This window comes from Bos indicus, chromosome 19, assembly GCF_029378745.1.
Source record: "Bos indicus isolate NIAB-ARS_2022 breed Sahiwal x Tharparkar chromosome 19, NIAB-ARS_B.indTharparkar_mat_pri_1.0, whole genome shotgun sequence".
Lineage (NCBI taxonomy): Eukaryota > Metazoa > Chordata > Mammalia > Artiodactyla > Bovidae > Bos > Bos indicus.
Window position 1 is genome coordinate 31,362,018 of NC_091778.1, and position 24,088 is coordinate 31,386,105.

Below are 24,088 nucleotides of genomic sequence, written 5' to 3' on the forward strand. Positions count from 1 at the left end.
GCGGCTGTCCGAGGGCAGTTGATCTGTCCGGGGATGGTGGAAAATCCGAGTAAATGTGGCACATGTCCTTCGGTCCTTCTATGACCTAGGAGAGTTGCATCTTCTCTGGCCCCATGTCCACTGTTGTAAATAAGAGTGCCACTCAGTAGTAACCAACCAGAAATGACCACAATGCCTCATTGTGTTGGTGGGACCTTTTGTACCTCATATTCCTCGACTTTAATGTTCTCTTCTGTAAAATAAAGCAGTTGGACCAGGATAATCACAGCTAATGTTTGCTGAGAATTGCTGAGTGCCAGATGCTCTTCTAAACGCTTTACATCGATCCCGTTGCATTTTATTGTCTCGACAGCCCCATCTGAGGTGGGTACCAGAATTATTCCCATTTTTCCAAAGAAGGGTCTGAGACAGGAGAATAAGTAACATACTATGAGCGAGTAAGCGAAAGTCACTCAGAAGCGTCCAACTCTTTGTGGCCTCATGGACTATAGCCCGCTGGGCTTGTCTGTTCATGGAATTTCCTAGGCAAGAACACTGGAGTGGGTTGACATTTCCTTCTCCAGGGGATCTTCCTGACCCAGGGATCGAACCCAGGTATCCTGCATTGTAGGCAGGCTCTTTGCTGTCTGAGGCACCAGGGAAGTTTCTTATTGGGATTCTAACAAATTACTACAGACTCAGTGACTTCAAGCAACTTAAATGTGTTCTTTTACAGTTCTGGAGGCTAGGCATCCAAAATAAGTTTTACTTGGTTAAAGTCAGGATGTTGGCAGATCTGGTTCTTCTATAGGCTCTTGGAAGAGAATCCTCTCCCTTGCCTTTTCCAGCTTCGAGAGGCTGCCTGCTTTCCTTGGCTTGTGGCCTCTTCTTCCCCCTTCAGAGTGCATCCCTGCAGTTTCTGCTTTTGCCATCTGGTCACCTCCTCTCTCTGACTCTGAACCTGCTGCTTCCCTCTTATAAGGATGCTGTGATCATACTGGACCACCCATGTAGCCCAGAATAATCTCCTCATCTCAAGATCCTTACCTTCATCCCATCTGCAAAGTTCCTTTTGCCCGTAAAGTGGCATATCCACAGGGTTAAGGTTTAGAAGGTGGACATTTGGGGGGCTATTGTTCTGCCCACCACGAAAGCCCAAGACAGGGGTTTCTAACCAGAGTGGTCCTTGCCCCAGGGATCCATTTAGAAAGGGCTAACACGTAGCACATGAGCCACCACTCTTTTACCCATGAAGCGTCAGCAATTGACTGCAGCTTTCTTTCCCTCAGTATCCAAACGCACCCTCAGAATCCTCCTCAACACTGTTTTCAACACCATCCATTGATCTGAATTTTCACTCCTGGTGGAACCTTTATGCCTTCTCAGCTTTGATCTCATCTGGATCTGACATCTGAGATGTCTGTTTCCAGTGAGAGTTAGAGAGTTCCCTGTAGCCAGACTGCAAGCTCTTCTTGGGAGAGGATTCCTCCTTCTGCAGACTCAGAGGCCGTTGGTTGTCAACTCACCAGCTGTGGGTGTGAACGTGAACTTTGGAAGAAGAGATGGTTGTAGGAAAAGCAGTCTTCTTATCCTGATTTCCAGGCGTGCTGGCCAGGAATCGCAGCTCTCCCTGAAACGCTCGCTGGTGGTTTCAGAACTTGGGGCATGGGGGAAGGAGGAGGAAGCCATGGGGAGAAGGTGGCTCCACCCTCCCCGGCCATCTGCCCTTGCTTCGAGAACATACTGTAATTGCTGAGCCCTGCCTGAGGAGGAAAGGGAGAATCACAACATGTTCACCCAGAAGAGAAAACAAACAGCCTTCGGTATCGGGCGGGGGAGACAGTTTTAAAGGGTATTTGCAAGGCCTGAAGCCAAAGGAAGTCCCCAGCAGAGCCTCCTGGAAATCTGTCCTCAGCCTCCGCTTGGGCCTTCATGTTTCTGGGTATCAGAGCCTCCCTGCTGGTGCTGGGTTCTCTTCCCATGAGCCCCACATGAGACCCTAAAAATGGACAGGGGAACCATCCCTAGAGCTCTTCTTCCTCTGTAGCCTGTAACCCTCCAGCCTGTGGGAGCTGGAGTCAAGCTGTGTGTGTTGGGTTCCAAAAGGGATGCTGTGCAGTCCCACTCGGGATGCACCGTATCCTCCAGGACCACGGAGCACACGCTCCCCAGCGCACTGTTTTCCCCAGCTGGGTAGAAAACCCCATCTCAGTAAGAGAGGATGCTCCATTGACCCTTACTTGTCTTTCCAATTCCCACTTCTTTGGGGGCCCCTCTGCTTTGCTATGGTCTCCTATCCTGATCCAAATGATTGTAGGCCTTGAGGTCAGCATCTCCTAATTCACTCTTTTGCAGGGGTACTGGCCCAAGGCCTGCAGTGGTGGCTTGCCACCCTCGGGTCACACCAGGCATGAATTATCCTCTCTCCTCCTAATAGCACCCTCAGTCTGCTCTCACAGCGGCTCCCTCCTTCCTGCCTCATCCAGCCAGGGGTGGCTTCCAGACACATCTCACATTTGCTGTGTCTTCATAGGCTTCAGTGCCTCCCAGTGAGGGACTTCCAACCTTCTTGGGCCCCCCAGAAAGATTCCTGTAGTCTAGATGCGTCCTTGTGGGCCCCCAGGTCAAGGTCATGTAGAAAGGATGGAAATGCAGGTGCAGCATTTTCAAGGAAAAATGTCCCACATGGAAGGCTGTGAGCTGAAGGGGTCGTCCCCCAGCCCATTGCCTGCACCTGGCTTTGGGGGCTTCGTGCTGAACCTGAAGACTCTGGTTGGAGTTTTCTGGAAGAATTCCCATTTTTGTCAGGCTCGGTTTCCTGCCAGCCAAATTTAAGAAGTTGCAGAGAGTGAAACAGATCACAGAGTGTTAGGAGTGTTAGGAGGAGGCACGTCCCAAGTTTATCCTGTGTAAACCCCTAATTTTTTATAGGTGAGGAATTTGCCCAGAGACCAGCAGCCAGCAAGTGGCAGAACCCGCATCCCAGGACGCCCAGATCTTTGCTCTGCAAACTCTTCCACATGAGCACCTGTGCATCTGTCTCTGTACTCAGAAGTGCCTGGAACAGGCAAGCGTTTCTTTGCCAGGCATGTGCTTTTGTAAGGAGATTGAGAGAAAGAGAGAGAGAGAAACAGATGCGGAGGTGCTAGCCTGAGTGGGTTGACGGTCTCCAGAACATCTGGGCAGGTCCAAGTCCTCTTTGGCTTCCAACACTCATGGCAGCTCTGGGGTCCTAGAGCTGGTCCTAGAACATGTATACGTGGCTCGTAACCCGCATTTTATAGATAGAAGCAGCCCCCAGGGGTCAGAGCAGCGGCAGTACCCCGGGGCTGGAGGTTGCCATAGAAACAGTGGGGGTGGGGTAAAGCAGAGATGGATCCAGGGAGAGGTTTGGCATTATAGGTTTCTTGGTGGGAACAGGAACTTTCCGGAAGTTCTGCTGGAGTTTAGTCGAAGGCTGGAGACTCTGTCATTTCTCAGCAAGGTGGGCTGCATCAGGGGGCTCTGCATGGGTTCAGGAGCTTCCAGGGAAAGGGTGTCCGGCTGAGATGCTGAGCCAGTCCCCGTCTCAGTACATTGCTGTGATCTGCCTACACGCTTGTGTGATTATGAGTCTGTGTGACTGTGTGTGTGGTGTGGGTGTGTATAATCATGTGTGTTATTGTGTGTGCACATAATTGTGCAGTTGCACGTGCGTGTGTGACCGTGACAATGTATGATTATGTGTGTGGGTGTGTATGAGTGTGCTTTCATCTCATCTCAAGAGACGGCAGTCAGAAAACTCCATCTGTGGGAGCCCCATAGGGCCATACCTGGAGGCCGAGCCTGTGGTCATAGTCTCCGGGAGTCAGCGGGCAAGGAGGGTCATGGTCAAATCCACGATGACCTTCCATTCTCCTGAGACGACCCTCCTGTTTCCTCAAATGCCTGCAAAGCTGAGGGCTGGACGCAGAGCTGGTGGGTGGGGCTCCCCTCAGAGCAGTGTGCTGGGTTGAGCCCCCAGCCTCTGAGACAGAAGTGGGGATGGGAAGTGTTGGGGTGACAAGCTCTCTCATCTGTCGCATTCAGTCGGGTTTCTTAGAGAGGGAGGTGGACACAGAAGCAGAGCGCAGGCCTAGGAAGGGCTTCCTGTAAGTGCCCAAGTAATGAATTCCTCAGACCTTCTTGTTTCTAGAAAGGAGAATGGAGGGCTTTCAGCAGTCAGATGCCCCCTTGGGGATGGAGCCCTCCCTTGGCAACGCCACCCACTCTTGCACTGGGTATGTGTCTTTTTCCTGGGGGGAGTGGGGTCCTGAGAGGGACGCAGAAACCTGATTGGTGACAGACCCCTTGGCTGTGGGTTTCAGCCTCGTAGGGATTTGCCCAGAGGCCTCGTTGTTCTGCAGATGTGGTCCTGCCCCTAGGGTAGGGCCTCAGGAGATGGCAGTGCCCAGAGCTGGTTGAAAGCTGGGTGTGGTGGTGGGGTGAGGGGGGCAGGTGACGTCAGGGGAATCAGAAGGACATGAGACAAAGGCGAGGGTCTGGTGGAAAACCCCGTGGCATCTGATGCCTTTTGTGCAAGACCTACTTTTCCTCTTACAGATCAGAGCCTGATGCCTGCAGTCGGAGGGAGGCCCAGCAGCACCGCTGCCCCACCACCAACCTCCACCTTGGGGTTTTGTGAGGTGGGGTGGATGGTGCTCAGGGAGCCTGTCCCTGGGGTGCTCTGGGGGAGAGGGCAGAGGAGACGAGGGGCATGCACGTGCTGGGGAGATGAGGATGGATTTTCAGAGGTGTTTTGAGCTGATTGGAGAGGAAGTGAGTAGGGCATGCTAGATGGCAGAGGATGGAGGTATCAGAGGAGGAGAGTAAGGCCCTGAGCGAAGACACAGCCCAACTCAGTCCTGCTCCTCAGGGCTGTGCTTCAGTCATGGTGCAGAGGAAAGAGGCCGGTGAGGTGTGGAGCAGAGCAGAGAACATGGTGACTCCGGGAACCTTCCGGGCACTCCAGGCTGAGTGCAGGGGAGCTCGGACCTGGGACCTGCCGCCCCTGCTCCTGGCTACGAGCAAGAGGGCCTGTCCATCCTGCTTGGCTGCTGGGGGACCAACACCTTGAAGACCAAATGGCACCAGGATCAGTGGCCAGACAGGGACGTTCTCAGACCACGTGTTTCCACGGACAGCACCGAGGTGTCTCCTTGGCTGGCGGTGCTGGGGGCTTTTGAGGGGTTTCCCCACGCCTCACATCTTGTCCCTGGTTAACCATAACGCTTGCCAGGGGTGTACCCTTGGGCTAGTTCTTGAATCTTTTGTGTCTCATTTCCTCCTATGGAAAACAGAGCTCCAAAGAGCTCTGTTTGCATTATGTATGCAAGCGTTTATCAAGCACTTAGCATGTGGCCAGCATTCAGTAACTCTAGCTGTTTTAAGAATCTCTGTACAGCCCTATTAACCATGAATTCATATTCATGTAAGTACCACATACTAACTGGTGGAGCCTCTGGGGCTCCTGGAGTTCCAGGTAAGGAAACCAAGATTTCTGTGACTGTAAATAGATTTCTAAGATCAATACGCATTGCACAGGAAGAGAAAGAATAAAGCTAAATCAACCCCAAACAAAAAGAAGTTGTGCTGGGGAGCCCCTGACGTAGGAGGTGGTGGCAAGGTCTAAGTCGCCTCACAGACATAGGCACAGCAAGCTAGGATCAGCTGGTGGAACCCCCTTAGGATGACACAGTCAGCTGCTTTAACAGACCCCAAAATGCATCCCCGAATGGAAGTTTCCTTCTCTCTTCTCAAGTATGGGGGCGGCAGAGGCTCTGCCATTCGCTAAGCCTAGAGCATCTTCTCTGTGATCGAAGCCGGGTCACAGCCCTCTGTCCTCTGGGAATGAATGGATGAATGGAGGAGGCAGGGGACTGTTTTTCAGTATTTGGACTAGAAGTGGCACATGGTTATCTTGTCACCTTCCTTAGTGAGTTCACGGGTACATGTCCACATCTAATGGCAAGGGGTGCTGGGGGGTGCAGTGCATCTTCCCACCTGTGGGTAGGTCTGCAGGTCTCCTCTCGTGGAAGCTGAGAAGGATGGATTGTAAGGGACAGCTAGTGTGTTCTCCATCACACAGGCCATTTGCAAAGCAACCGTGTCCTCATAAAATTTACCTGGCCTTGAGAAGGCGAACAAATATGCAGATTCTCAATATAACCCCTCATAATGGTAAGGCTCTGAAGAAAAATAGTGTGGGGGAGGCATATGGAATAGTCAAAATTTTTCCTTGGAGAAGGTTGCGGGACTCTTAGAAACCTAGTCCTTCTCCTCCTTCAGCAGATGAGCATGTTTAAGGTAAAATAACTCTTAAAAATTTTATTATCAGTGAGCAAATAAAAGGAGTGTCCTTGGAAAAAGGCAGGTTTTTTTTCCCTGGTGCCTTCAGATAATGCAGCAGAGTTCGATGTCTGAGCTGTCATGTTGAGAGCCCACCTTGACATGCGAGAGGAACACACTCAGATTCTTAAGTTTTTTTATCATGAAAGGTGGGGTTAGAGCAAGTCTCAGAAAGCCTGGTCCAGCCTCGAGTTTACAGAGGAGAAACCTGAAGTCCGGAAGGAAGAATTGTCTGCCCTGAATTTTAGCCAAGGGTGTGGCTTTTCCCAATTCCTGTACAAGAGGATGGCAGAGCGCAGAGGTGCTGGAGGAAAGGGCACAGCTAGAGAGACAGGTCTGCTGGAATTCCACTGGTGTGACCTCTCCCCACAAACACCCAGTTGCCTGCTATGCATGGCACCTGCTCTCAGCTTGCAGGCACACCCATTGTAGCAAAATGCCGTTTCCTGAACATGGCAGAAGCAGGCTTTTCTCCTTTCGACACCCAAGGCCATCGTGGGCTCTCTCTCACTCATGCCTAAGGCCAACCATCACAGGCTGCCCAAATCTCATTTCCAGAGTGTTTCACTACATAATGCACTGAACACCCCAGATACCTTGTGCGCCCATGTTTGCTAAGCCCCCTCATTTCACAAGCTGATCCGAAAAGCAATCAGGTTTGTCCAGCGTGATTTGTTCTTTAATAAAGAAACTCTGCGATCTCACAGCTGGTCTTTGCCCAGGGCTCAGGCTGCAGCCAGCCCTGGAGTTGTGTTCGGTAAGTATCCACCAGGGATCCTCTCCCTGCCTGGTGGCTACATTGGAGGCAAAGGCTGTAAAGAGAATGTTCGTTATGTAAAGAGGAGACGGCCTTTCGGAGTGGGAGCTCATGGCACCGTGACAGACGAGTTCAGTAAAGATGCAGGATACCCATTTCATACTTTCACCGGATATTAAACTCCCAGAGATGGGTCATGCCGGTGGTGAAGCCAAGTCATCCACAGGAGCATCCTTAAAGCAAGCATTTGATTGCAGACTATACATTACTGGCTTTCATCCTTTAGAGAGAAGAAGATGCTAGCTGGATCCAATTGCAAGTTGCTTTCTGCAATAACTTGAATTGATTCATTGGGTTGTGTCTCACCCTGACCCTGTATATTTTCTGCCTGGATCCCATTTATAACTGGTCTGTCTGTTGTGTTTCTTCTTCAGAGGCAGGACAACAGCTGTGTGCCCAGGTAGAGTCGTTCCCTAATGTCCCCCATCTTCTGTCCTTCTACGTTTCCTGGATGTGATAACTCCTCATGTTAGATTTTTACCCCCTCATGAGCGATCACTGGCTTCTGTTAAGTGGTTGTGCCCTCAAGCAATGTCAATAATTTACAGAGCAGTTTGTCAATAACGTTCGTTTTTCATTAAATCTGGGAGTATGCATGCTCACAACACACGCATCTGCTCTGTCTTGGATTTGCACGATGACGTCCTGAATTCACTTTACAAACAGTGCTTCTTTCTCTTCTACGATTCTTCCCCTGCAGAGGTTCCTGTGGTTTGTCTTGGCTTTAGAGTTCTTGTACCCATCTCCAGATCTGGTACAGAAAGGTCGGGAAAGGGCGTTTGTTCTTTGGCTCATTCAGACATACTGTTTTCGTCTGCATTGCCAAAGCGGGGCTCAGGCATCAGTGGTCCAGGGTGTATGAAGGGATCATAAGGGAGAAGAGGCAGGTCTACCACCTTTCAGGCTTCTGACCAGAAGTGGCACGTGGTCACTTGTCACCTTCCTTAGGTGAAATCATGGCTGTATAGCCACACCTACTGGCAAGGGAGGCTGAAGGATGGAGTGCATCTTCCCACTATGTGTCAGGCTGGAGGTCTCCTCCTGTGAAGCGCGGGGAGGGTGGGTTGTGATGGACAGCTAGTGGTCTCCATCATGGAGGCTATTTGCAAAAAGTTCGTGCCCTCATGAAATTTACCTTGACTCGAAGAGGTCTGGGAATGGATTTCAGTTGGGTTCAGGGAACATTAAGGAATTCTGGATGGTGGGAGCATGGGGAGAGCATGAGGTCAGAGAGGACATCAGATCCCTTTATGAAGGGCCAGGGAAAGGGCCCAGGAGTTTATTCTGAATTGGGAAGCTCATGGCGGATCCATAGCAAGGAAGAGACATGGTCTTATTTATGCTTTAAAAGGATCCCTTCTGGCTGCTACATGGAGAGGCAACTAAAAAGTATCTTCTTGGGAATCTTTGCATTTATGTATATGGGATTTGGTTCCTGATTTTCTTATGCGTACCTGATAGTATCAGGTTTTGGAGTCTTGGTTGTCCAAGTAAAAGCATCTTAATGCATTGTATTGCCAGTCCGTTGTCATACAGTACTAGTCAAATGCTCAGGGATACTAACCTCCTTTTTTCTATTGTGAGAATAATTTGAATAGGTATGAGACCTTTGTTCAAGTTTCAAAGTCTCATTTAAGGGGGAACAAAGTTGGAAAAAGTTCATTAGTCAGTAAGCCTGTTTGAGTTGTGTTTTGTTTTCTTTTTTAAATTAAAATTTAAACAATTAAATAGCCCATCCAATTTATTGACTCAGTTTTCAAGTGTATCACTCTCATGAATTTTAATCTTCATATTTTATATTATAGCTTTACATTTATATATTATGTTTACATTTTCATGTTTTATCCTCTTTCTCATTGGTTTGCATATATATATTTTTTGTTGAGGAAATGTACCAGTTTTATTGATTATTTTTGCATAGAATTAGGTATCTGACTTCTTTATTATTTGTACTTTTTATGATTTGTAAATTCATTAATTGCTGCTTTTATCTGTGAATCCTTTTATCTTGCTTTCCAAGTTTTATTTTCTAACATATTAAGTTGAAAGCTTAGTTAATTTGTTAATTTTTTGTTTAATGATGAAACTATACAAAGCTGTGATGTTCCTTTTTATTATTGCTTTTGCCATGATCCATAATTTTTGCTATGTATTATTTTCATTGTCATGATTTTTAAAATAGTCTGTAATTATAATTTGATTATCTCTCTAATCTAAAAGTTACTTAAGAATTATTTTTCTGAAAATAATTGCTGCTGTTTTGAAAGTGCACACAATTTACAAATGCATAAATTGAAAAACAAAACCCATCCCAATCTCCTTTTCTACTTCTATATCAGTCCTAGGGATAACTTCTTATAACAGTTTGTCATGCATCTAAGTAGATTTTGTCCAATATATGAAAAACAATATACTATAAGCATATAGAGTTCATTAAAATGAAATAGTATACATGTCCTCTGAATTTATTCAATGATAAACTATGGCAATATATGTATCTCATTTTTTTAAATGGCCATTTTATAATATGGGATAAATTTATTTAATGATTCCCTTACTGATGGGCATGTAACTGTTTGGATTGTCTGTTTTTTAGATTTATTTTTTCTTTGCGTACTTGCACAATAATTTCTGTGGAAATTCTAGGTCAAAATTATGCCCATTTTCTATTTTTACATATAAAGGCATTGGTGCGCTCATAAACTGGCTGTCAGAAAAACCAAATATGGCAAAAAAAAACCCAATCTGATTTATAACATTTGCTGATTTCTATGGTGTAAACACTCCCACCATGGCCAATTTCAAACAAGCAGCTATTCTCCAAAAAGTCCTGAATATTTAACTATGGTCTCTTGTGAGCTGGTATAAGCCAGTTCAAACCGGTTCCAGCATTCTACTGGGATAAAGCAAATTGCCTCCAAAATTACTGAGTTAACTTAGAGTCATGCAATATGTAATTCTTCTCTCTATAACTTTAATAACCCTGAATATTAAGATCTTCCTTTTTTTTCCAGTCTGATAGATTAAAATATTGCATTTCACTCTTGCTACTTTGCATTTCTTTTCATGTGTTAAATAGTTTTATTTCTTCTATGAATGGCCTATTCATATTATTTGCCTTGTTCTTAATTCAAAAACATTTTGATCGAACACCTTCTCTATACTATGCATTCCTCCAGCTGCTGGGAATACAGCAGTGAATAAGGCAGACTCTGTTCTCTGCACTAGCGAAGTTTATGTTCTAGGGAACAGAGCAGATACAATTATTGCAAGTTGAAAACAAACTATGAAATTAATAACCTGAGAGCCAAGCTAGAAAATAAAAGAACTGTCTCCTTAGATTGAGCATCCTGGGGAGGCCCCCTCCCCAGGTGTGTGTGTGTGCGTGCATGTGAAGTCTCTTCAGTTGTGTCCGACTCTGTGCGACCTCAGGGACTGTAGCCCAAAAGGCTCCTCTGTCCATAGGATTCTACAGGCAGGAATACTGAAGTGGGTTGTCCTTTCCTTCTCCAGGGGATCTTCTCAACCCAGGGATCGAACCCACGTCTCTATGTCTCCTGCACTGGCAGGCAGGTTCTTTACCATTAGCACCACCTGGGAAGCCCAAGGCCCTCTGGAGTGATACCATTTATACTGAGACCTAAGTGTGTGAATGGAGAAGGAAGTGGCAACCCACTCCAGTATTCTTGCCTGGAGAACCCCAGGGACAGAGGAGCCTAGGGGGCTGCTGTCTATGGGGTCGCACAGAGTCGGACACGACTGAAGCGACTTAGCAGCAGCAGCAGTAAGTATGTGAAGGAGCCAGGCAGGCAAATGGTGAGTTAAGGATGGAAGTTACAGGTGGTGTGGATGAGCCCACAGTACCAGCATGTGCAAAATTCCTGAGGATTCAGGGAGAGTGGGGAAGAAGATCTGAGAAACCAGAACGTAGTGATGAAGGAGGAGAGGCGAAGGAGATGACGTGAGAGGAAGAGGGAAGGACCAGGCCACCACGCAGGACCCTGTGGACCACAGAGCTGGACAGGATTTTATTCTGAGTGGTCATCTATTAAAGTCTTTTGAACGTTGATGCAATCCCATTGAAAATAAAAATGTAAAACTCTCTTTTACAGTACAATGAAAAAATTATAGGGAGGCAAAGGAGAAATCTGGGAGCCAGTTAAGAGTTACTGACCCTAGTGAAAAGGGCTTCCCTAGTAGCTCAGATGGTAAAGAATCTGCCTGCATTGTGGGAGATCTGGGTTCGATCCCTGGGTTGGGAAGATTCCCCTGGAGGAGGGCATGGCAACCCACTCCAGTATTCTTGCTTGGAGAATCCCCATGGACAGAGGAGCCTGGCAGGCTGTGGTCCATGGGGTTGCAAGGAGTCGGATACAACTGAGCGACTAAGCACACAAAGTGAAAAGTAGCCGTGTTCCAGATCAGAATGATCAAGCTGAACAACTATAGGAGGTGCTGTTCAGACTGCATTCTATATTCTGCTGTAACTGGCATCCCTATGGATGGAAAGGATCAGTTGCTTTCCCCTTGTTGATTTTTGGCTGTCTTTTAAATAATAGATACACTTTGGTTACTATATATGGTGCAGATATTTTTTCACAGTTGGTAATAACCTATTTCATGATTCAAAGTATCAAAGTTTTAAATTTTTATGAAGTTGGGTTTGTTGGTCTTTTCCTTTATTACTTCAGAGCTTGCTTGTAGCATTTAGGAATATCTTCCCTTTCACAGTTTTGTAAAATATGTTTTCATATATCTTTTAGTATTTAGATTGGAAAAAAAAAGCATGGATTTTAAAATGGTAATTTCTTTGGTATATAAATACAGTAGGAAACTTTTATTGTTCATATTTTTTTCTGTGTATCTTTATATCATTCCATGCTGCTTTTTAAATTGAAGTTGTGTAGTACATTTTGATGTCTGGATATGGATATCCTCTCATATTCTTTTACAGAATGTTACTGGCTGTTCATATGCATTTCTTTATCTATATGACTTTTAGAATCAGGTTCTATTTTTAAAGAATGAGACTTTAAGCCTGAATGGAATTTATGTTTTAATTTGGGGAGAAGTAACATTTTAATTGACTTAAGTTTTCCTATCCAGTAATATGGTATATCTTTTTAGTTATCCAGACTTTCCTTCTTTTATTTCCTTTAGCAAAGTTTTCATAGTTTTTAATCATAGAGTTCTGATAGTTTTCTTGTGTTTATATTACAATGTATTGTATTATTTTTATCATTAAATAGATGCAATTCATTTGGTTTCCCAGTGTATAGGAAAGCTATTTATTTTTGTGTGATTTTCCTCTATCTGGTCACTTTACTGAATTTTCTCGCTAGCTTTAATAGTGGTTCAGTTAATTGCCTTAAATTTTATAAGTAAATGATTATATCATCTACAAATAATGACAGTTATATATCTTCCAATTCAGTATTTGTTTCTCTTACCCTTTTTTCCCCCCTTAGCACATTGATTATAACCGCTTTAAAAAGATGAACAATTACAGTGGTAATAGGCACTCTTTATAGAAATATCTTTGGGGATTCAGCATTAAGTTAAACTTTTGCTTTTCAGGTTCACAAAAAAATGACTTTTTAAAAACAAATTTTTAAAAAATGACATTTTCCTGCACTTGGGGTGACAATCATGTGCTTTTTCTTTCCTGTAATGTTGGAAATTTTATAATATTTAAATTTTAAATTGTTGAACTTTTCCTGTATGCCTGGAATAAATTTACCTTGGCCATGGTGCTTTATTATATTGTTACACTGAAATTTAGTTTGCTAACATTTTATTTAGATTTTTTTGCATTAAAATTATAAATAAGTTTGGTTTAGAGCTTTCATTTTTTCCTAATATCTGTATTTGGCTTTGGTATGAGAAACCAAGCAGAATCTGATACTTCTCTTGTATTTATTACAAGGCATTTATCATTCAGACACAAACAATTCCTACAAAAAATTTTAATCTCTTTTTCTCTGCTCTGGTGTGGTTTAAATAGCAAGGAAATTGTATCTTATTTAAAAGTTTGACCAAACTCGGTCATAAAGTAATGTGGGCATGGTGAATTTTGAGGCAACTGTCTCTTTGGCTATCTGTTCATTATCTTCTACAGTGATCTAGAGCCAAGTTTGTCTACTTTATTTACTTTTTCAAAACTTATTGGTATAAGTATGTTTAAAAATCAATTGTAAAGTTTTCATAGTAGCTTTTGTTACTTTTCCTTTGGCATTCTTTATGTACTATGGATTTTTGTGGGTTTACTTTCTCCAAGTAAGGCTAGATTTTGGAACATTTTGTTTATTGGGCTTTGCAATAAATGAGGTTTGGATTTATCAGGTCTGCTTTTTTGCATTCAATTAGTTTCTCCTTGGACCTTCCCTGGTGGCTCGGATGTTAAAGAATCTGCCTGTAGTGAAGGAGACATAGGTTTGATCCCTTAGTTAGGAAGATCCTCTGGAGAAGGAAGTGGCTACACCCTCCAGTATTCTTTCCTGGAAAAGTCCGTGGACAGAGGAGCCTGGTGGGTTACAGTCCATGGGGTCTAAAAGAGTCGGACACAGCTGAACGACCAACACTTTCACTTTCAACACACAAGGCTTTCTCCTTGTGTATGTATTAGTAACATCCTTCCTTTTCTTTAGGCTTGTTCAGTTTTGTTCACTCTTGTTTTCTTACATATGCATTTAAGTGTATCACTTTTCCTCTGAGTAAGACTTTGACCACAGTTAAATTTAGTCACTCAGTTGTGTCTGACTTTTTGCGACTCCATGGATTGCAGCATGCCAGGCTTCCCTGTCCATCACCAACTCCCAGAGCTTACTCAAATTCATGTCCATCGTGTCAGTGATGCCATCCAACCATCTCATCCTCTGTTGTCCCCTTCTCCTCCCGCCTTCAATCTTTCCCAGCATCAGGGTCTTTTCCAGTGAGTCAGTTCTTTGCATCAGGTGGCCAAAGTATTGAAGTTTCAGCTTCAACATCAGTCCTTCCCATGAATATTCAGGACTCATTTCCTTTAGGATTGACTGATTGGATCTCCTTGCAGTCCAAGCGACTCTCAAGAGTCTTCTCCAACACCACAGTTGAAAAGCATCAATTCTTCAGCACTTAGCCTTCTTTATGGTCCAACTCTCACATCCATACATGATTACTATTAAAACCACAACTTTAACTAGATGAACCTTTGTTGGCAAAGTAATGTGTCTGCTTTTTAATATGCTGTCTAGGTTGGTCATAGCTTTTCTTCCAAAGAGCAAGCATCTTTAAAATTCATGGCTGCAGTCACCATCTGCAGTGATTTTGGAGCCCAAGAAAATAAAGTCTGTCACTGTTTCCACTGTTTCCCCATCTATTTTCCATGAAGTGATGGGACGGAATGCCATGATCTTCGTTTTCTGAATGTTGAGTTTTAAGCCAACTTGTTCACTCTCCTCTTTCACTTTCATCAAGAGGCTGTTTAGTTCTTCTTTGCTTTCTGCCATAAGGGTGGTGTCATTTGTGTATCTGAGGTTATTGGTATTTCCTCAGCAATCTTGATTCCAGCTTGTGCTTCATCCAGCCTGGCATTTTCACATGATGTACTCTGCATAGAAGTTAAATAAGCAGGGTGACAATATACAGCCTTGATGTACTCCTTTCCCGATTTGGAACCAGCCTGTTGTTCCATGTCCAGTTCTAACTGTTGCTTCTTGACGTGCATACAGATTTCTCAGGAGAGAGGTAAGGTGTTCTGGTATTCCCATCTCTTTCAGAATTTTCCACAGTTTGTTATGATCCACACAGTCAAAGACTGGCATCGTCAATAAAGCAGAAGTCGATGTTTTTCTGGAACTCTCTTGGTTTTTTGATGATCCAACCGATGTTGGCAATTTGATCTCTGGTTCCTCTGCCTTTTCTAAATCCAGCTTGAACATCTGGAAGTTCACATTTCACATACTGTTGAAGCCTGGCTTAAAGAATTTTGAGCATTACTAGCGTGTGAGATGAGTGCAATTGTGCGGTAGTTAGAGCATTCTTTGGCATTGCCTTTCTTTGGGATTGGAATGAAAACTGACCTTTTCCAGTCCTGTGGCCACTGCTGAGTTTTCCAGATTTGCTGGCATATTGAGTGCAGCACTTTCACAGCATCATCTTTTAGTATTTGAAATAGCTCAACTGGAATTTGATCACCTCCACTAATTTTGTTCGTAGTGATGCTTCCTAAGGCCCACTTGACTTCACATGCCAGTATGTCTGGCTCTAGGTGAGTGATCACACTATCGTGATTATCTGGGTCGTGAAGATCTTTTTTGTATAGTTCTTCTGTGTATTCTTGGCACCTCTTCTTAATATCTTCTGCTTCTGTTAGGTCCATACTGTTTCTGTCCTTTATTGAGCCCATCTTTGCATGAAATGTTCTCTTGGTATCTCTAATTATCTCGAAGAGATCTCTAGTCTTTCCCATTCTATTGTTTTCCTCTATTTCTTTGCATTGATCGCTGAGGAAGGCTTTCTTATCCCTTCTTGCTATTCTTTGGAAATCTGCATTCGAATGGGTATATCTTTCCTTTTCTCCTTTGCCTTTAGCTTCCCTTCTTTTCTCAGCTATTTGTAAGGTCTTCTCAGACAACCATTTTGCCTTTTTGTATTGACCACATCCAATATTTTTTTAAATATCATGGTTTTAAAAGTTATTTTCTAAAGAATGTATACTTGTAGTCTGAATTCCACTTTTTTACAGCAAAAATTATTTAGAAGAATTTTCACATTTGCATTTAAAAATAATCCAGATGGTTTTGGCCATTGCTCACTTGTTAATACATAATTCTGATTTGAAGATAAGCCTCTTTTATGATTTTTACTTTAAGAGGTTTATCCAGCTTTTATTTATAGCTTTGTGATTGAATTTTTGAAATACTTTAAGGGTATTTGGGAAAAAATGAGAAGCCACAAGGCTTCTCTATCCATGGAATTCTCTAGGCAAGAATACTAGAGTGCGTAGCTCTTCCCTTCTCCAGGAGATCTTCCCAACTCAGGGATTGAACCCAGGTCTCCAGCATTCCAGGCAGATTCTTTATCATCCAAACCATTTCCAAAACACAGTATTCCATTTTATTCTTTTTGCTGCTTTTTTATTTTTTTGTATTATCTGTTATCTGAAATAATATTTCTAGTCCTGATTCCTTATTAAAATAAGTGTATTATTTATTTTTGTTAAGTTCTTTGTTTTCTGCCTTTCTATATCTTTTTGTTTATAGACGATTTATGTGCATATGTGTGTGTGTGTATATATGTATAGATAGATAGATAGATATAGTTCGTTTTTACATCTTAGGAATTTTTGAAAAACATTGAATGAATTTAATGACCACAGTAGGGCTTCCCAGGTGGCGCTAGTGGTAAGGAACCGGCCTGCCAACGCAGGAGACATAAGAGGCACGGCTTGGATCCCTGGGTCAGGTGTATCCCCTGGAGGACAGCAAGGCAACCCACTCCAGTATTCTTGCCTGGAGAATCCCATGGACAGAGGAGCGTGGTGGGTCACAGTCCATGGGATTGCACAGAGTCGGACACGACTGAAGCAACTTAGCACACGCACATGTGCAATGACCACGATATAAATCATTATTTAGATTTTCCTTTATTTTTATTGATTTCTTTGCTAACATATCTTCTTTTCTTGTTTTGCTTTTGTATTGGTAGAGTCTCCCTTCCTTGTAAAAAAACAGATTGAGTATTTGAGTGGCAAATCTATGAACTTATGTGTTTCTGAAAAATGTATTTTACCACTCCAGGTTTTAATTTATTTCAGTTAAAAATTTTGTTTATACTTTTTGCAACAGAAAATTTCAAACATATACAAATGGATAGAGAATAACATGATGACCCTTTGTATATCTCTCCCAGTGTTCTTATTTATCTCACCTGCCCTCACTCCTACTTATACTTCACCCTGGACTATTTTGAAGTTAGTCCCAGAAATCATATCATTTCATCCACAAATAATAAACATTTTAGCATGCATTTCTGAAAAGTAAAATACAGCACTCTTGGAAACAACCATAATGACATTATCTTACTAAAAAATTTAACACTGCTTCCTTATTGAATTCAAGTTAGATTCAGATTATTTGAGTTTCAATACCCTAGAGTCATTGCTCCACTGTTTTCTCAGACCTCGTTTTGCAGGTGAGAAGTATACTACTAAGCACTCTTTGTAAACAAATTTGACTTTTGCTTTCTGGAAACTGACATTATTTGATTTTTATTTTTAGAAGTTACATACTTCATGCTTCTCTTTATTTTCTGAGCTCTGACCACATTGGCCTTCTTTTAGTTTCTAAACACACCATGTCACAGGGTGGTTCCCTCTTCCTAGAACGTTGTTCTCCACATGCCCCATCCTGCCACTGCGTTCTTCATCACATAGCCCAGAGCTAGATAATATGACCCAGAACTAGAAAATATGCAAGTGAGGCTGGGAATGTGAATGCTCAGCTTTCCCAGCGTCTTTAAGACAGTTAGGGAAATGAGAAAGGGAATAAGAATGAGCTCTGGGTTGGTAACCATGAATATTGGTAGGGATTTGATAGTTTACAAGGTAGATCTTTCTCCATCCTTTAACTTTCAACCTGGCTATGATTTTACCTTTAAAGGACAACCAGTACAAACAGCATAAGACGAGCCTTGTCTTGTAGCTAGTCTGACAGTCTCTGACTTTAATTGCAGTATTTACTCATATTTAGTGTAATTACATAGTGAAGTGTAAATCTTCTGTCTTACTGATTGTTTTCTATCTGGCTCCTCTAGCTTCTGTTTTGTTGTTGTGTTCTTCCTTTCCTGTCCCTTTTTAGGTTAATCAAGGTTTTGTTTTGCTCTTTTCAGAGATTCTGTTTTCTTCTCTGGTTTTTACAGATAAACGTCTTCAATTAATTTTTTGTGTGTGTGGTTGCTCTAGTGATTACAGTTTCACTAGATTTGAAAACCCAACTGTTATTAATTGATTTGCAATAAGTCATTATCTTCTTGGAGATACTGCTGCTAAGTCACTTCAGTTGTGTCCGACTGTGCGACCCCATAGACGGAAGCCCACCAGGTCCCCCGTCCCTGGGATTCTCCAGGCAAGAACACTGGAGTGGGTTGCCATTTCCTTCTCCAATGCATGAAAGTGAAAAGTGAAAGTGAAGTCGCTCAGTCATGTCTGACCCTCAGTGACTCCATGGACTGCAGCCTTTCAGGCTGCTCCTCCATCCATGGGATTTTCCAGGCAAGAGTACTGGAGTGGGGGTGCCATTGCCTTCTCCGTCTTGGAGATACTAGTCCTGTGTATATGATCACTTGGGGAGAATTTACTGTATTTATAAATGGGCTGATTCAGATGTAAAATGACAGGTTTCTATTGGAATGTTTTCATCAAGTATCCTACCTAAAAATTTTCAGTCTTTTAGTACAAATGTGGAATTGCATTCATTTTTTAAAAGGCAAATTGGGCAGGGGGGTGGTATCAGTAGGATGCTTATTTTAGATATTAAAGTTGAGGTTTATCTTTAGATTTTCAGGAACATTTGAAGGTTTGAGGGAGAAAGAGTTAGACCAGAAAAGAGGAATGACTCACTGACAGTATTGTTTTTAAAAAAATATTTTCAGGTCAGGTTAACCAGTCTTCTCCACTCTATGCCCACAGGAGCAAATGTTTCACAAGTCCTTTATCAAGAAAGTTCACAAAGGAACTTGGAATTCCATTCTGTTCCTTAATCTCTCACTGAGAACAGGGTGAGGTCTTTAAAATGCACAGTTCTAATTTTATCTAAACTTCATTAGCTTGTCTTAAAATAATTCCCAAGCCAAAGAATAATAGAAAACTGGCACTCATCACATCCAACCACCTTTATTTCAGTAATAAGGGACCTGAGACTTTTAGAGAGGATCCTCAAGGTCATTGTGCTCATAAGTGGCCGAGCTGGGACTTGAACTTGCAGGCTTTGCTCTCTCCCATCCTGGGTGTCATGTGCTGCAGGCACCAAACATCTCTCTTCTTCTATCTTTCCTTTTTACTCCCGGGGCTTCAGCGTGGATTCAGTTCCCTGATGCACAGTCCTGGCTTTACCTGGGCCTCACCTGTATTTTTTTTTCTTTTCCATTTTTAATTGGAGGGTAATTGCTTTACAATATCATGTGGCCTTCTGCCATGCAACAACGTGAATCAGCCATAAGTATACATATGGACTTTCCCTCTTGTGCCTCACCACCAGCCTCTCCCTCATCCCACCCCTCTAGGTTGTCACAGAGCACCAGGTTGAGGTCTCTCTGTTATACCACAGCTTCCCACTAGCTATCTATTTACACATAGTCGTGTATATATGGTGCTGCTGCTCTCTCAATTCATCCCACCCTCTCCTTCCCCCATATGCCCACAAGTCAGTTCTCTGTGTCTGTTCCTGCCCTGCAAATAGGTTCATCAGTACCAATGTTTTCTAGATTTCTTATATATGTGTTAATATATTATATTTGTTTTTCTCTTTCGGACTTCCTTCACTCTATATAACAGACTCTAGGTTCATCCACCTTATTAGAACTGACTCAAATGCATTCCTTTTTATGGCTGAGTAATATTCCATTATATATATATGTACGACAGCTTCTTTATCCACTCATCTGTTGATGGGCATCCAGGTTGCCTCCGCGTGCTAGTTATTGTAAATAGCGCTGCTATGAACATTGGAGTGCATGTGTCTGTTTCAGATATCATTTTCTCAGGGTATATATGCCCAGTAGTGGGATCGCTGGGTCGTATGATAGTTTTATTTCTAGTTTTTTGAGGAATCTCCATACTGTTCTCCATAATGGTTGTATCAATTTACATACCCACCAGCAATGCAAAAGGATTGCCTTTTCTCTATACCTTCTCCAGCATGTATTGTTTGTAGATTTTTTTTGATGGTAGTCATTCTGACAGGTTTCCCTTACATTTTTGCACAGCTTTATTGAGCTATAATTTACATACTCTACAAGCATCCATATTTAATTTACCTTTTATCACCTCCTGAAGTCTGGATCTCAGATGGTAAAGAGTCTGCCTGCACTGTGAGAGACTCAGCTTCAATCCCTGGGTCAGGAAGATCCCTGGAGAAGGGAACGGCTGCCCCCTCCAGTGTTCTTGCCTGGAGAATTCCATGGACAGAGGAGCCTGGTGGGGGGAGCCTGTCCATGGGGTCACAAAGAGTTGGACACGACTAAGGGACGAACGCTTTTCAAATAGAGAAGGAAGGCTGTTTCCAGTTAGACAACTGAGAGTGTGCCCTTGCACCTCAAGGTGTGTATCCAGAAGTGGATGCCCTTGTATTTCCTGGAAATGACAACCTCACAGACCCATATTGCTAAGTTTCTGGACCCAGATCTCTTGGAAGTCTTTCCCCACCCATCTGTAGCTCTTCTCAGCTTTGGTGCTGGGTTTTTCCTCTTAGATTCGTGGAAGTGTGTCAGACTGGCACATGCAGGCTGTCGAGTCTGATGCCTGTATACAAAAGCAGCTTTCCGATCCGCTTCCAGAACTCCTTTTCTGTCTCTGACACCTTTCCTTTCCCCTGCGCCCAGAAGGAATGTTATCTGCGTTGTCTTTGACATAAAAAGCAGAGGGAACTGGCGTGAATTCGTCCAGTAAACAGTGCTTGAGCACCGCCTGTGCTGGTTGCCAGGGGATGCAGTGAGTGGACACAGCCCAAAGCTCTGCTCTCGCAGAGCTCCCAGGAAATTAGGTGTCCAGCTCTCTGGTGGATAGAACCCTTTTTACTTGAAATTCATAAATGCCTTTGGGTGACAGCTTGGAGAGTAGAGGTCAGAGGCTCCTTACTTTACAGATGAGGAAGTTGAAACTCAGCAAGGTAATGGGAGTGACCCAAAGTGCCACAGCCAACTAGTAGCATGGCCAGAATAGGAACTCCAGTTTCCGGTCTCCCTGATCCTAGGCGTTGTAGCCCCCCATCTCCCCCATTTACCACCAGTTTTGCTCCACAAAGCCAAGCAGACTGATCAATCCAGGCACAAGCCCCAGAGTCCTAGCTACTGGCTCTCCAGCTCCTCACCCAACAGGGTCCGAATGGCCCTGAAAATATTTCTGAGAAACCTGCCATCATTCTCAGATGGCAGCTTTGACATGTCAGGATATACTTGACCCAGACTGGGATCACCTCAGCATTGAAATGAAGATGTAGGGGCAAATTGAGGCAGGTGGGAATGTGTAGTCAGGGGCTCTGGGCTCTTTTTCAGCTGCTCAGACTGAAGGGGCTTGGCCAGGTTAAACTGCACGAGCTGCAGAAGCAGGACAATGCCAATACTTTTCTAGGACTGCATCAGATAAACTGGGACAGCTGCAATATTTCCTAAGCAAACTAGGTTACCCTCCCGCTGCTGTGGCCACCCGAGGGCATCGGGCAGCTGGGTGACCCAGAAATGGCCATCTCCTTGTCCGGCTCCATCTGGAATTCCAGCCCCTAATTCCGGGGCGCTGACAAGACGGGCTCTTTAGGTGGAAGCGAGCGTTACAACAGCAAAGGGAATCAAGCCCATTCTTGTTAGAGGAAGCTTATCCCAAACAGGAAGGGAAAGAGGCTTTCTGACTGTCTTAGAACAAGACAGAATTAGGAAGTGAAATGACAATGTATCTTTCCCATCTACTTTTATGTTTTGTAGTCTGGAGAGGCAAAAAAAATTATAGGAAAGTGTGCCATGTCAGGAGTGAAAGGAAAAGCTTGATGTCAAGAGACATTGATTTGAATTGCTATACTTGGACACATCACTTCCTCTGAGAGCCTGATTTTTTCAGGGGCACGATGAAAGGGTCGACTTAGGTAGTCTCTAGGGGTCTTTCCTCCTCTGAGGGTCCACAACTGTGCATTATCTAGTTAAGAGTAAGGGTTTCTACTGTCACTACCTGATGACCTTGGGCAGATCATTTCCCTGCCCTGAGGATCACTTTCCCCATCAGAGAAATGAGGGGATGGGACCAAGTGACCCCCTGGTGCTCTCACTTAGAGAGGAGAGGAGTGGGGATCTCTGTCCACCTTACTGGTGAAATTTGTCATCTGTGGCAGCTTTAAATCCAGTAGGAATCCACTGATGCTACAGTAAAGCAGTATCAACGTGTGACCAAAGACAATTAAAAGCCGCAACTCTTCAATTCAGACTTATTCCAGAAGCATCGCACACACACATGCACACCCGCTGTTTTAATACATGGAAAAGCATCTTTTAAAATAAACTTAAAAACATTTTTTTTTTGGCCATGTTGCACGGCATTTGGAATTTTAGTTCCCTGACCAAAAATCAAACTTTGACCCCCTGCAGTAGAAGCAAAAAGTCCTAACAACTGGACCACCAGGGAAGTCCAAAAAGCATCTTTTTTAATAAATCAAAGACTCTTTCACTTTTCTTGGTGAGACTTACAGTTTATTTTAAAATAACTTTGTCAATTACTAGTTCTGCAACCTTGACACTGTCTTTTAAGTGCTCTGAGTCTCAATTTCTTCGTCTCTCTGGTGGAGTTGATGAAAACCGTGTCAAGGGATTAGTGTGGGCAGCCAATGAAGTACAACAAGTACCGCAGATCGGTTGGGAAACTGGGTCCCGGGCAGCCTGTGGGGAGCATAGCGTCTTCACAGCGTGACCCTAGGGTGGTGCCCTTACCTCCTCGGGTTCAGTTCTCACCATCAGTAAAGAGTGACAATAATAGGTAATAATAATAAAGACCCCAGAGGACTGCTGTGAGGTGATTCAGACCACAGTTCCGAAACTAGGTATGTAAGGGTTCAAATCCCTGTTCTGACATTTTCTGGTCCCATAACCACAGGCGGTTTCGTGAATCTTTCTGTGCCTCGGTTTCTCCATCTGAAAATGGGAGTGATTGTGACACCCGTCTTAGAGGGTTTTCTTGAGGATTAAGTTAATACATGCCAAGTGCTAGAACAGTACCTGGTACCTAGGTAACAATAAGTAAATTGTGTGTGTGTTATAAAGTAAAAAACAATTGACAAGAGTAATTTAACAAAAATTAAACAAGAATTATGTCATAAAACAGTGTTTCTTGGTGGATCAGATGGTAAAGAGACTGCCTGCAATGCAGGAGACCTGGTTCGATCCCTGGGTCGGGACAATCCCCTGGAGAAGGGAATGGCTACCCACTCCAGTATTTTTGCCTTGAGAATTCCATGGACAGAGGAGCCTGGTGGGCTACAGTCCATGGAGTGCCAAAGGGTCAGACATGACTGAGTGACTAACACTTTCACTTTCCTTCTTATGGAGTTTATATGCTAGAGGACAAAGACAGATGCTACTTAAATACATACATACCTTGCTTTACTGTGCTTTGCAGATTCTGCATTTTTTTTTAAACAAATTGAAGGTTTTGGCAACCCTGCTTCAAGTCGATCCATCGATGCCACTTAGTGTCTCTGTGTCACATTTTGGTAATTCTCTCAAATTTCCCTTTTCCTTATTAGTGTAGGCGTCGGAGTGATCTGTGATTGGTGATTTTTGATGCTGCTATTGCAAAAAGATCGACTCGCTGAAGGCTTTGATGATGTTTAGCATTTTTAGCAATAAAATATTTTTAAATTAAGGTACGTACTTTGTTTTTTAAGATATAATGCTATTGCACACCTCATGCTGCTGCTAAGTCACTTCAGTCGTGTCCGACTCTGTGTGACCCCATAGATGGCAGCCCAGCAGGCTCCCCCGTCCCTGGGATTCTCCAGGCAAGAATGCTGGAGTGGGTTGCCATTTCCTTCTCCAATGCATGAAAGTCAAAAGTGAAAGTGAAGTCCCTCAGTCGTGTCCGACTCTTCTCGACACCATGGACTGCAGTTTACCAGGCTCCTCCATCCATGGGAGTTTCCAGGCAAGAGTACTGGAGTGGGGTGCCATTGCCTTCTCATTGCACACCTTATA

General features: G+C 43.6%; 1 protein-coding gene across 4 annotated transcripts in view; it reads left to right on the plus strand.

Moving 5' to 3' along the window:
* Positions 1 to 24,088, plus strand: part of SHISA6 (shisa family member 6) — a 262,209-nt gene that overhangs the window by 54,819 nt on the left and 183,302 nt on the right. The window lies entirely within an intron of this gene.